This window comes from Aythya ferina, assembly GCF_964211825.1.
Source record: "Aythya ferina genome assembly, chromosome: 7".
NCBI lineage: Eukaryota > Metazoa > Chordata > Aves > Anseriformes > Anatidae > Aythya > Aythya ferina.
In genome coordinates, this window is record NC_140302.1 from 32,983,502 (window position 1) to 32,996,538 (window position 13,037).

The 13,037-nt window shown below is 40.3% G+C and overlaps 1 protein-coding gene across 9 annotated transcripts in view; it reads left to right on the top strand.

Annotated features, from left to right (window-relative positions):
* Positions 1 to 2,256: 2,256 nt before the first annotated feature.
* TACC2 (transforming acidic coiled-coil containing protein 2) overlaps positions 2,257 to 13,037 on the top strand; it is a 124,648-nt gene continuing 113,867 nt past the window's right edge. For all 9 annotated transcript variants that reach the window (XM_084526819.1, XM_084526827.1, XM_084526823.1 and 6 more), the window contains exons 1-2: positions 2,257 to 2,368; positions 11,886 to 12,009. The gene's annotated coding sequence lies outside the window, so the exon portion shown is untranslated. The remainder of the gene's footprint in view (positions 2,369 to 11,885; positions 12,010 to 13,037) is intronic.

Below are 13,037 nucleotides of genomic sequence, written 5' to 3' on the forward strand. Positions count from 1 at the left end.
GATTTAATGGAAAAAGCACATTTTAAAATGTGACAGGTTAGTCTCTGCCTAAGACTGCTGCATATGATACTAAAGAATAAACTTTTTGCATTTCCCTTGAATACACTAAAATAAATGTTACTGTTCTGGATGAAGAGACAAAATAAGAAACTCACTATTTAAGAAAATTGCAACACAGGACCTGTTGCACAGTGACAGCTGTTTCTGACATACAGATAATCCTGGTAATCTGAAATGGGTCCTAAACTAATTGGAAACACCAGAAATAAAACGTCTGAGATATTTGCCAGTCAGCTGCCAGCTCTGCAAGCAAATACAGATGAGGGGAATTTGCTTTTGTGTAGAAGTAAGTGTATGTTTATATACTTGGGTTTTGCAGAAGCTTTTCTTTCCGTATTTACAGATAATCCTGTGGGAGGTAAAAACCTGGCACCAGATATTCTTTCAGCACAGTGGATTAGGTTACAGCCCATCACCTCACAGTATACGTTGTGCCAGTCTGAGAAGTTATTTCCAGGGGAACAATTATTAATAGAACTGAAAAACGTGGGACCCAATCTGCTGGGATGTTGGGAAAAAAAAATTTGGCAAGATCAGACCCTTTTAGGCACCAGGAACTCCCTTTTAAGGATTTCTTTTTAATGATTAGGAATATTTCATTAAGTGACACACTGACACAGTGTTGCTACGACAACCTGCGAGAGTCACCCTGGCACAGGCAAAAGTGCTCAAAACCTTCCATTATTTACCTGCACTCAAATAGCAGTGTATTTTAGGAAAAAAAAAATAAATAAATAAATATAAAAAGGAAAAAAAAAGTCTTTGCAAGGAGCAGGAAGCATATACATACATTAATGATGCATCAGAGCAGAGAATAGCCAGACAGCTGCTGCCTTGGTGGTCCATCCCATACATTTTTAATGGAGGAACAAAGGAATTAAAAGCAAATGCAGAACAGGTTTTTGAAGGGAGAAAAGAAAAAGAGCCAGTTAGCACTCTGTAGGGTTGTGTCCACAGTATTCTGCACAACTGCACGTCAGTTATTTGGACTTTTAATATGCCAGTAATTTCTGTATTCCCAGTAAACTCATGGGAATTCATTTTTCTTTATAGCAATCTCTGGCAGTTATCACCCTTTAGACATTGCCAACACCGTGCAAGCAGTTAACTTCAACCTAAGTACTTCTGCAGTAGGCTTTATCTTATCACAGCAGTCATTTCTTCACATGTTGTGCTGACTTGATTATATTTTTATTACATGTATTTAAAGGCATCTAGCTCCTGACCTATTAAAATGGAATACGTTTTTTCCTCTCTGAAATAATGTATTCCACAGGAGAATTTTTCAGAAGTGCAACTGAAAATCTGCTCTGCTTAAAAGTCATTTTGGCGATTGGTGTGGGTTTCTTTTTTCAGTGACACCTCCTTTGGGAGTTAAGACATCTCTGTGCTGAAGTGGCATGTTGTTTTTTTTTCCACAAAGGTCACAGATTTAATGCTCTTCTATGGAAGATAGTTAAGGCTTGCTCCCTTTGGAGTAAAATTAACCCTGTTGTTGGGCTTGCTTTCTTCAACCACTACATTCAGACAAGTGGGCTGAAAGATCCATCTTATCCGTAGTGAGAAAAGACGAGCTGCTTTCCCTCCTGGCTGACTGTGTGGGCGAGAGAAGACTAAACACAGGCGAAGGGATGAAGAATGGCATGGTGGCAAGAGACTTCTGCTTTTTCCTTCTCTCCTCCTGCCAGGTAATCCACCAGCATTCCCAGACTTTGCGTGTTTGTTCTGAACTCCAGCAAAGCATTCCTCACGAAATATGCAGAGCAGTGCTGCCTCGCAGTGTTTTTCTTAAGGCAACAATCACTTGTAGCCATGCCATGGCTATGTGTGTTAGTCATGAATAGTTTTCCCAAACTTAACTTACTGAGTTAGTCAAGTGGGAGAGACAGCCTGACACTTAGTTATAGCCCCGGAGTGAAAGCCAGAGGGGCAAATTCCAGTTCCATTGGTGTATCACGGAGCTTGTCTCACTGCCTCAAGCAACCAGTATACCACCACCAACGATGACAGCAGACTGCACACAGTGTACGGGACCTATCTTGTGTTATTCTCATCCAGCAACTGAGAATCCCTGTAAAGAACTGATGTGTCACAGCCCTGCAGCTCCCTGGGTCAGATTCCTTACACTTCATAGCTATCCAGCATAGTGTTCTCAAACATAAGCCAATTCACATTAATAGAACTCTTTCATGTGATCCAGGGAGAAAGGGGATCCATACACCAGCTAGGAGTGAAGGAGTGCAGAAGGTTATAAAAATCAGTGGTACTCTGAGTGGTATATTTTCGTTTTTAGTCTAGAGGAAAATTGGTAAGTAATTTTTTTCTCAGTTCTTTAAATTTAAAAAATGTCTAGACTCAGAACAGTTTGCTAATTATATTTTAGACATTACCAAAAGGCAAAGGGAGTGCCTTATAAGTAAAAGAAACTTTTCTGCTTACCAGAAAAAAAAACAGAGGCTCCTTTGAGGTTCTATAGTTTTATGATCTCTTGTATAACTTGTTTTACAATCCACATAACCTAGAAAGTAGTCTACAGGATGGTGTCTATTTAATCGGTATCTTTCTAAGACCAGCAGACTGATATAAGTATGCATGTCCTAAAATAGATATTTTAAAAACATGTTACAACATTACAGACCGTAATAGCTATTTGCAAATGCTGGAGTTTTTAAATATGGCTCTCTTCCACTGTTGTTCTTTCTTCAGAAATAGTCCTAAGGATTTGTTGCAGAAAGGGTTGCTTGTTGATGTAAAGTTGCCATGTAACGACAAGAATGTGTTTCATATGCAGAATTTCAGAGATAAAATTAGCTGGCTAGTCACTAGAAAGAGTATGCAGATGTATGACCATGTTCTTAAGTGAGAACTGGCCATCAAAGTTGTCCTTTCATACTAAAGCTTGCTTCAGGCTGTAAAACACCACACTGAATAGGCAGAATATTACCTCTGGTGACCCAAACCTTTTATAGATCTAGAGGAAGCTGAAGTCACCTCTAGCCTCTCCTACTAAGAGAATCAAGCAGATTAAAAGAACGCTTCTCTAGTTTGATATTAACAAGAATTTGATCATAATACTATTATTTTGAACATTAGTGCATTATATTAAAATCTCTTGCCAATATGTAAGAGCACAGCAACTTGAATTATTCCTGCATTTTTCTAATGACTATGGTTTATATTGCCAGGGTTTGGGTATGTTTTGGAAACTATTTTTCCGGTAATCCGTCTTTAAAAAGATAGGTTTGTCTTCAGGCAGAAACTAAGGATCATATTGACAGACACAGAAAAACAATGGCAGACAGGCTCCTTGTAGTTATCTCCTACAGAATCTGATCTTATCTACTAAATAAGGTGCTTAAAGCTTGAATTTATATCTCACAGATCATAATTATCAAGCTGATAATTACCTAGGAGCAGCTCTTTTTTCCTTTACACACCCCAAGAGATGGGTTAACAGCCTGCTGTACATTTCAGGGAAAAGAAATACATCCCTTCATGTAAAAACTTTATTATTACTGATTTAGGAATGAATTGATTGGATGTTAATACATACCTCCATAACTATTATTTTAAATTTTAAAGGGATCTGGGGAATGAGAAAGGTAGAATGGTTTGTAGTTGGCCTGAAAAGTCAGAGGAGCCTATGGGTGGAAGAGCTAAGCCTCGCTGGCTTCGTTTCCCATGCCCTGCCCTCTACATCTCCATCTACATCCACATCTACAGGTGCATTTTTCCACCTTTAAGACAGACATCTGTGACAAGGACAGGCCTGGCTACCCTGCTCTACGGAGATCAGCAATCAGTTTGCACGTGCTCCAGAATTAGCTAGTTAGTATTTTTCATCAAGCCTTTTGGCAATCCCAGAGCGAGTTCTGGAAAGAAACTTAAAGCAACCTCGTCCAGGAAAAAGGTCTTACCTGGTCTGGGTTAGAGCTTGGTTAATTATCAATAAAGCAACTTGTCGGTGACTAGATCTGCTTGAATTTTCACATGGGCACCAGTTTGTGGGACAGGTTAAAAGGGCACCTGTCAAGCAACCTGCTGAAAAAAAAAGAAATACAATAAATGCCCTCAGTTTCAGCTGCGTACTTCATACTCACAGATATGCCCAGAGACCATTTCCCCCTAATAAAAAGGTCACATATCATAAATTGCTTATTAATTATTTTGTGAGGCATGATACAAAGCAAGCAGAACAGAAATAGAAGGAGAAGCAATAGTTTGGAGGCCTTCCAGAGCCCAGGGATAGCAGAGGGAAGCAGGAGACATCTCTGTGGAGGTTCAGATTGTGCAATCAGCTCCAGACTGTGGCAGGGTCTCTGTGGTCACTTGCATTCATCTGGATGGCAGGAAGGAGGAAAGTATTTTTGAAGAATATTGAGGATATTCCTCTTGTCACCTGAGGGTTTCTTTAAAACCCTCTTATCTCTCTAATCTTTTATGACATTTTTGATAATGGGTGGCCTGTGGTATTGAGCATCTTTTAATCAGTGCTGTGCTGCTTCTTTCCACGAAGAAAGTCACACTAAGCTTTCATACTAACATCTGACCATTTATCTGAAAAGATGGGCCTTCACTCTGGGGAAGGCAGGAGCCACTACCCAGCCTGCAGAAAACTTTCACATCAGCATTTGTGTTTTCCCTATGCCAGTGGAAAAGCATTTACAGAAGCCCCTCAACTCCATAGCAAGTCTGAAGAGAGTAAACATTTATCCTACATCTATGATTTGAGCTTAAACCTAATGGAAGAGCTTAAATCCAATTACCTGCTACCACATTCAATTGCACAACTAATGGTTTGAAGAGTTACATTGCTAATAGCCATTATGACAGCAAAGCCATCACAGATATAGTTTTTATTTTTCTTGACATAATTATTTTTAACTACCAGCTTCTAAATATGGCATGGTGAAACAAAGTTTGATTTATATTTTATATGTTATTTTTCATTAGAAGCTCCTGAGCACAGGGTACTGTGAAAATGTCAGTTCATCAGCACACATACAGAGTATACAAGGCTCAGCAGGTTTGACAAAATACTGAAATACATATTCTTGCCAAAATAAATTTGTCATAAAATGCTAGTTAGGACTTGACAGACTCATTTACTCCTCTGGTTTCACAGTAAACATATGATCCACCTAGTGCTCTTGGTTCTTGGGCAAACCCAAGGCTCGGCCAACCCTGACTCCTTGCAAATGGATTAGGAGGTGTTTGTTTGCTTCGTGTGCAAAGCAGCAGTGTGCCTCAGGGAATTGTATAGGACTCCTAGCACTAAATTCTGTCTACATAAATAAAAGGTAAGAATGATTTGATTGTTACCTAGATGAAATCTGCTTTTTTGAATATAAGTAACCAGAAAAGGTTCTCTGATTCATGGCAAGCTGACTGGGTGTATGAACACTTTTTCTTGCTACCAAAACGAGTTAGATCTCATACTAATAATTCTTTTGTGTAGGAACAGTCACTGTATTTGCAACAGAGATATTTTAGAAGAGAACAGGACCGGTATAATTGCAGTTAAGAAAACAGGACCATGAGATAATCTCCTTAGTGATAATGAAGGAAAACATGAAACTTCAGGAGTGAACCAACACAACACGACAGCTGTTTGTGCGGAATAGATCTGACTGAGGAAGTGATCAAATTAGACCAATTGATGTGTATTTGCTAAGGAGTTCTTTGGGAAAGATAGTTTAAGAGCATTTTCTCCCATTCCCAAAACAGGTTTCCTCTCTAAGACCTGGAAAAAAAAGGGGGAGAGGGTGTGTGTGTGAAGGAGATATACTCTTCCTTAGCCCTATTTTCTATGACTCTATGAAGTGTCAGCCACATAACACCACCTCCATGCTCTTAAAGTACAATGTCCAGTTTTTGCTCACCCTCCAAAAGAGGCAGAGATGTGTCTAGGTCTTCTGGAGCACAAACGATCCTTGATGTTAACAATCTTTGACATTGTAAACAGCACCACATCTTGTTGAAGCCAGAAGCACAAAGACTCCTGCAGGAAGGGAAGAAAAAAAAAGTACAAAAAAAGCAGCTCATGAGTATCAAAATCCTAGTTTTTATAGCACAGCTTAATAAACCAGCAGTTGTGGACCTTGCACGCCTAGATTTTAAACAGCACCGTTTTGTTTTTTTCACATGGCATAGATTGTGAATTCCTTAACACTTGATGGAAATACGTGTGGGATGTATTAAACATAGCTGTCGTTCACTTTTCTTACTATTATCCTAGTATAATGTGAGCTGTTGTCCTATTTTTCATCTTCCCAGAAGTTTTGATTAGTCTATAATGACTTGGTTTTTATATTTCTCTATGTGTCTGTCTGTATTACATATATAACATATTGAACTGAAACTGGAGTAATTATTACTAGCTGTTGGAATAAGCTGCCTGCCTACTTGCTGCATTGTCTGTTGCTCACAGTTTCCATGCCACTTCCAACTGTAAACTGAAAATTGCTCTTAACTGCTTTCTTTATGAGAAAGAGCTGCTTTTAGCCACAAATTTGGAGCATTGCACAATTTTATGGAACCCATATGAAAATCTCTGCATGATGCAAGGGGGCAGGACGTTTAAACTCATGGTCTACCTAAAGTATTTTTTTTTTCCAGTTTCTCTGGTGGACTCTTAATTCATTACACTGTTCATGTCTAAAGGTGATGTGTGTCAGGAGCATTGAGCATGAGCATTATTTTCACTAAGGATGACATTCTTGCACTGTAATAAACCGGCCTTTCCATTTCTTAGTTGTTATGCTTGTAGGACTTACTCCCTGCATTACTCCAGTATTGAAACCATGGCACTATTAAACCATTTCTATTGGTAAAGAGATTTCAAGAATTTTGGAAATTGAGCTTAAGCTTTTTACATTAACTTATCCCACAGTCTCACCACATCTTTCTGTGTCAGGTTCTCTACTTACCTCTGAAGACTGAAGAGGTTTGGGTCAGCCAAAGGCTATCACCCTTTTCAGGGAAGAATGCTATTCCATTCTAGATGTACAGGACTACACCAAGTAACCTGGATGAGTTTGCTCACACACACACACACAAACAATCCCATCTGGATACCAGAACATACCAACTTCTGTAGTTAAGAGGATAGAGTGAATCAAGATTGTATTGTATAATCTCCAATCTTAGATGGCCTTTAAACTGTATGAACAGTTGTAGGCCTTACTTTGTGCTAATTGTGCTGACTTGAAATTGGGTTGCTATCCACCTTTTTGGGTACTAGTGACTGATTCTGTCATGGTTTCATGTTAGGACTAGATGTTCTGTATTTTTTCAATCAGTAATATCTACAAGTGCTCTGTGATGACTTAAAAACAATTGTACCTGGGAGACAAAAATCTATGGCGTCTGTGAACTTGCAGATAGCATCAGCCTAGGCATCATTTTGAGTATTTTCTCCTGCTCTAACAGAAAATACGTTTTTACCAGCAAGGCAGGGACATGCAGTAAATAAAGGCACCTGGATCTTTAGTATCCAGAAGAGACGGTCCTAAGGTTTGCATAAACACGTAGCATTTGTATCTGAAAGATGAAATCTCAAAAAATCTGTCATACTACACAGTTTGAATGCTGCTTTTCATGTTGCAATGGTCTCTTCTGCCATCAGTTGAGATATTGTCACTGACGCATGATTTTGCACCCCAGTGAATTGCCATCTTCACTTTTGAGTCCACATCCAAATACAAATCCAGTCACTAGATTGCAGTGACAGCACCGTGTACTAAGGTTATAGACATCTTAGGTGCAGGTGGAGGAAAACTAGTCCAACGTTGCTTGTTTCCATTCACTTTATTACCTTTTGTTATTTTCTCAGGAAAGAACAGCTCAATGACAGTTAGTAGATAACTAGATAAATAGTAGATAAATAGAAACCAACTGCAGAATCAAGTTTCATCTGTTCATCTGTCAAGTCCCATCAGTCATAATGACCAAAACCAAAATAACCACAGCTGATGTTCAAAAAACATAATTAGATTTTGGTGTTAAAATCTTCTTGAGATAAAATGGGGAACTGACATCTTGAACGAGGCTGTTTCCAGATGCAGGAAGCCAATATTGCAGATGATTTCTAAAGATTTTCTTCCCAATTTTTCATTCATCATTACAATTCCTGCTTTAAAATGTAAATATAGAGCCTAGTTTATGTATAACAGTATTTTGTGAGCCTAGTGTCCAGGGAACCTTCTCCAAATCAAAACCAAGATTGGGTTAAAATACTGTGCCTGTGCCCAAAGTATTCACTTACAATAAAGACGGAAAAATACACTTGAAAATTATGAGTGAACTTCTGAAACTGGATATTGTTTATATTAGTGGAAAATGATAACATGAATATAAATAGTGTAGACGCAGCAGGACAAGGCAATATGTTATATGAGTTTAAATCTGTCGTTAGGAGAAGCTGATTAGCTTTATGTCTGTCAGAAGGCTGAAGGCTTGTGCCATCTGTAACAACAGTGAGCAGCTTAGTTAACTTTATATCACCGAGCCTCATGGATTGCTAGGACCACTTCCCATCAACATGGCATTAGATCATCTTTTAAAAAAGACACTATGACAAGAGCAAATATCAGGAGCTCCAATTTAGAGTACGTGCATTTTATGCACCAACCATTGTCACCGGATCATCATAAAAACTTGAGGGACTGTCTTTAACTGACCTCTTTATCTTGTTTCGCATGCCAGCTTACCTGAATCAAAGGAGTAAAGGGGAAAAATCAGTTTATAATTGACATTCACCTTAAGCATTTGCTCATTTTATTCATTTTAAACATTTTGTTATAACAGTGATGGAACAATGGCAATGACAGTAAGGAAACATTCTCATTATTATGCAAGTATTATCCTTTACTTGTAAAAATGATCTTAGCCTTGCTGCGTGTCTTTCCTTCTGTATTTGTGATGTCTTTAACAATGCCTCTGTGGTTCTGAGGACTGAACACTAGCCCTAGTTTTCTGCTTAGTCCACAATTACACAATATATTAATGGCCTAATCACTCAATCTTTCTGTGCCTCAGTTTCCACCTTTGTAAAATGTTGGCAGTGTTAATCCTGCTTTGTAAATCAGAGAAGCTCTTGCATAAGTAGCCCTACCTACCTGGAAGCATTGTGCTTATTTAATGCAACCATTTTCCTGGCAAAGAAGGTTGGCAAGACACAACCAACTCCATTTCAAAGTAAATATTTTTTTTCAGCCACCTTCAGCATTGTTGTAAACAGCGACTCATGGCTTTATGAACACTATCGTGACTACAGAATTATTTCGGAGGTTGATGACTCAGTTCCCAGTTAGTCCTGCCACGATCTGGTGCACTTGATTGGAGCAGAAGCCTTGCTCGGTCTGAAACCAACCCCAAGACTTGCTATTAACAAACTATCTTGACATACCAGTCTCCTAAGAGACTTATTTTCATAGCCTGCCCTCACTGCAGATAAAACAGCACATCAGGAGTGAGAATAGTATTCATTGCTAAGTATTAAGTTGCTGAGCTTATAACCTCATTTATTCTTGGTGATCAAACAGCTATCATGAGACAATGAAAAGCAGCTTCAAGCTAAATGGTCTTTGACATGATGAAGGATATAACCTCTGCAGGATATATGCATTTATATATGCACAGTATACAATATATACATGTGTGCATATGCGCATGTGTATACATGATTGTTTCATGTATTAGGCCAGCACAAAAGATCAATGCACATCTGCTGCCTGCCCAAACCCCGAGGAAAGGCTCTGAGGGCTGGGGGCTGTGTCGAAGCCCAAGGAGGAGCTCTCCTCTCCTGTGACATTCGTGTGGGTGTGAAGGGTGTGCTAACGCAAGGCCCAGCGAGCAGCTGCGTCCTGCCAGCTCTGCTGTGTCAACACACACCTCAGGCCAAGAAAGCAGGAGATGAAATACTGCTGCCATCCACAATTCGGGACGGACAGTTGCTGACAGCTGGTTAAAGCTCCACAGCTAAAGGAGAACCAGGAGGAAGGAATCTCTCACCTCCTGAGCAGCTTTACGGCCTGCCTCCTCTCTGCCCTTCTCCTCAGATAGCAGAAAGCCAGCACCTGCTTGGTCTCCCTTGTATGTCCACTGAGTCTCTTGGCCAAAGGGAGGAGAGAAACGGGAATGTGTGGACAGAGGAAACAGGTGAACTCTTCAGAGGGGACAGTCAGAAACATAGTTTGGAGGAGGAGGAATCTGAAAAGAGGCAAGGAGTAACTCACTTCATGATGTGTTCTTCCCATACGTAACATGTTCTCCTAGAGACCTGTTAAACCAACTGGTACCTGCCTTGCTTATGTCTCCTTTCTGCCTCAACATAACGTGGGTTTCTGTCTCTCCCAGTGGTGTCCCACCATCCCCCGTGCCGTGCTGGCACCACAGCAGGCTGACCAGCAGGGCCAGCAGGTTCCAGAAATCCACCCTTCACCTCAGACGTCCCTCCAGTCCTTCCAAAACTTGTCCCGAGTCAGAGTAATGCTCTTCGTACCTTGCTTTTGAGGTTTAGGAACAGGCATCCTTCACTTTCAGGGGGTGACTGTGTGCATTTAGAGCATGAAAGGACGTGTGCACTCTGCCAAGTTAGCTACGGACCTGAATTATGTGGTCTCATAATTGACATCTCATAACACATTATGGGCAAGATATTTTCCATCTATCATAATTAGCTGCTTATAAAAGGCAGGAGGTAATAACAAGGAAATTATCTGCAGTCCTGTGCAATGATAGGCACGGGCTGACCAGGTGAGCTATGTAGGGCAGCCTCCCTCATAGCTTGCAAACCCTGTCAGCTGGTTGTGGCATCGGGAACTTAACTACCACGTCTTTAGCCACCTCTCCAGAGCCAGGTACTGGAAATGGGTGGTTAGCGAGGCCATGGCACTGTGCAGAGCTGCCTGTCTCTTCTGGACCCACAGCCCTCCCACTGCCTTAAGTGCTGCATATAAAATCTGGTGAAAAAATGCTGGTAGAGACGTGGTTTGGAAAGAGAAGTGCTCCAATATCTAGAAGTTTTTGGACTCATGTGCATTGCCAAATTCTTGTGTACGGTCCTATAGGCAAGTTCGGGTTCTCTTTGGGGGAAGAACAGCAAAATGCCATTTTACATCTCTCAGGCTGGCTCAGCTTTTTGTTGCCAAACAGCAGCATGATTTTTTAGCAAATCCAGGTAGATCTAGCAGATGCTGCTAAGCAGCATCTTCCCCACCAAGTTCTGTACTTCTAAATCATTACATGATCACTAGTTGCAATGATCACATTAGGATTTATCTCCCAGATCGTGATGTTTGCTCTGCCAGAATTTGAGAAAACAAGGGCTGAAGGACTGCTGTAGGTCAGCTGTTCTTGCAGATCTCTACAGTATCATTCTATTATGCAGAAAGCACAAATTATTTTGCATGAGTTAAGGTCAGAGAAGAGGGAAATTCTGAAGACTCTCCCTTTCTTTTCTCTTACCTACAAGAGCAGCAGTATATAACTTCATGCTCAGTGCTTCAGCAGAACTTTCAGTGCTTGCTGTGTCATATCAACACGTGCAAGCAAGAAACATAAAAATTTGATCTTGTTTTGGCAGTATTTCTACCGTAAAGTAAAATGATCCCAAATGAAATTGTCTCATATAAATACTTGAGGTAGCATGTATTCTATTTATAAAAGCTAATGTAGCATGTGGTTGGTAAGTGTAACAAATATTGTGCATGCTAACATTAAATTTAATCATTCATGACAAACTATTTGGATCTTACTGAAATGCCTGGTTCATTAACCACACACGTAGCTTACCTTTAAGTCTGATCTGTGTTTTCTCCTAGTTTGAATCTTCCAGTCCTCCCGGGTTAGATTCTCTTTTTATCAAGAAAGGCCAATCTTTGTGGATGAGCTTGAGTTCCCTCCAGGAAGAAGCGTGGATGTAGAATTACAGTAAAGCAGCCCCATGTGAGTACCTCTTCTCCCACTAGTTCTACCATAAAATCAAAGAGAGTAAACTGAGACATCAGAGGATGATGAGTGCTCTCACAGTTAGTGGTTTACAGAAATTAATTTGACTTCATACTGGTGCAGAGCAGAGGAGAAGCACTGCAAGGGAGCAACTTGCAGTGAATAGGTATTGCTTGGCACAGTTGGGATAGGGCCTGAGACGTGAGAGTGGGTCAGAAAACTGACCAGGTCAAAGCCCTCATCCCTGTCCAAGGCCAAAAATATAATGTCAGTGTTCTCTGACAGAGTTGCTCTGGGTCCAGAGATCAGAGAGCAGAGTTGCCGCCTGTTAGCATGCGTGTCGCTCCCTCATGACTCATGGTTCTGGCAGTAGTGCAGCTGTCTGCCTGGCTTTGCAGACCTTACACAAGGTTAGCCCAACAGGGGGTTTCTCTTTTGCATGTGTGTTGATAAAAATACAAAGATAGGATCAGAAATCATGATCAACTACCAAAAGGTCATTTTCCCTTAAGCATGTGCCAGACTGCTGTTTTGCAAGGCAGCTTCCTCACTTTCACTTTGTGGCATTTTCCTGCCTTAGCTTTAGAAATGGAATAGCACCAAATATGAGCTCAGTTTCTGCTACAAGGAAACAATCCCACTAGCAGAAGTGAGGATATATTATCAGGCTTGTGTTTTCCTGAGCTCCCACAGGATCCTCGTTCTTAAATTCATGGCAGAGAGCCTAAGCAAAAATGTTTCATAATTTGTTGTGTGTAGACAACAAATTTTACAGTTTCCTAAGGAAGAGTATACTAAAACTTTGATTTGATGAACTTCAGCTTTTCCGGACCAGGAAGTAGGATGGGAAGACCAGAGAAGGGGAAATACAGACACTTTCACATATTTTAGTTCCTGAGCTTCACTATAGACGTTGGCTTTTTCGTCTTGGAAGTATAGCACAGATTTATTTGATGTCTTGTATTACCCACATGCCACCAAACACATTCAGATGTGCCTCATCATAAAACCTGAAAAAGCTCAGA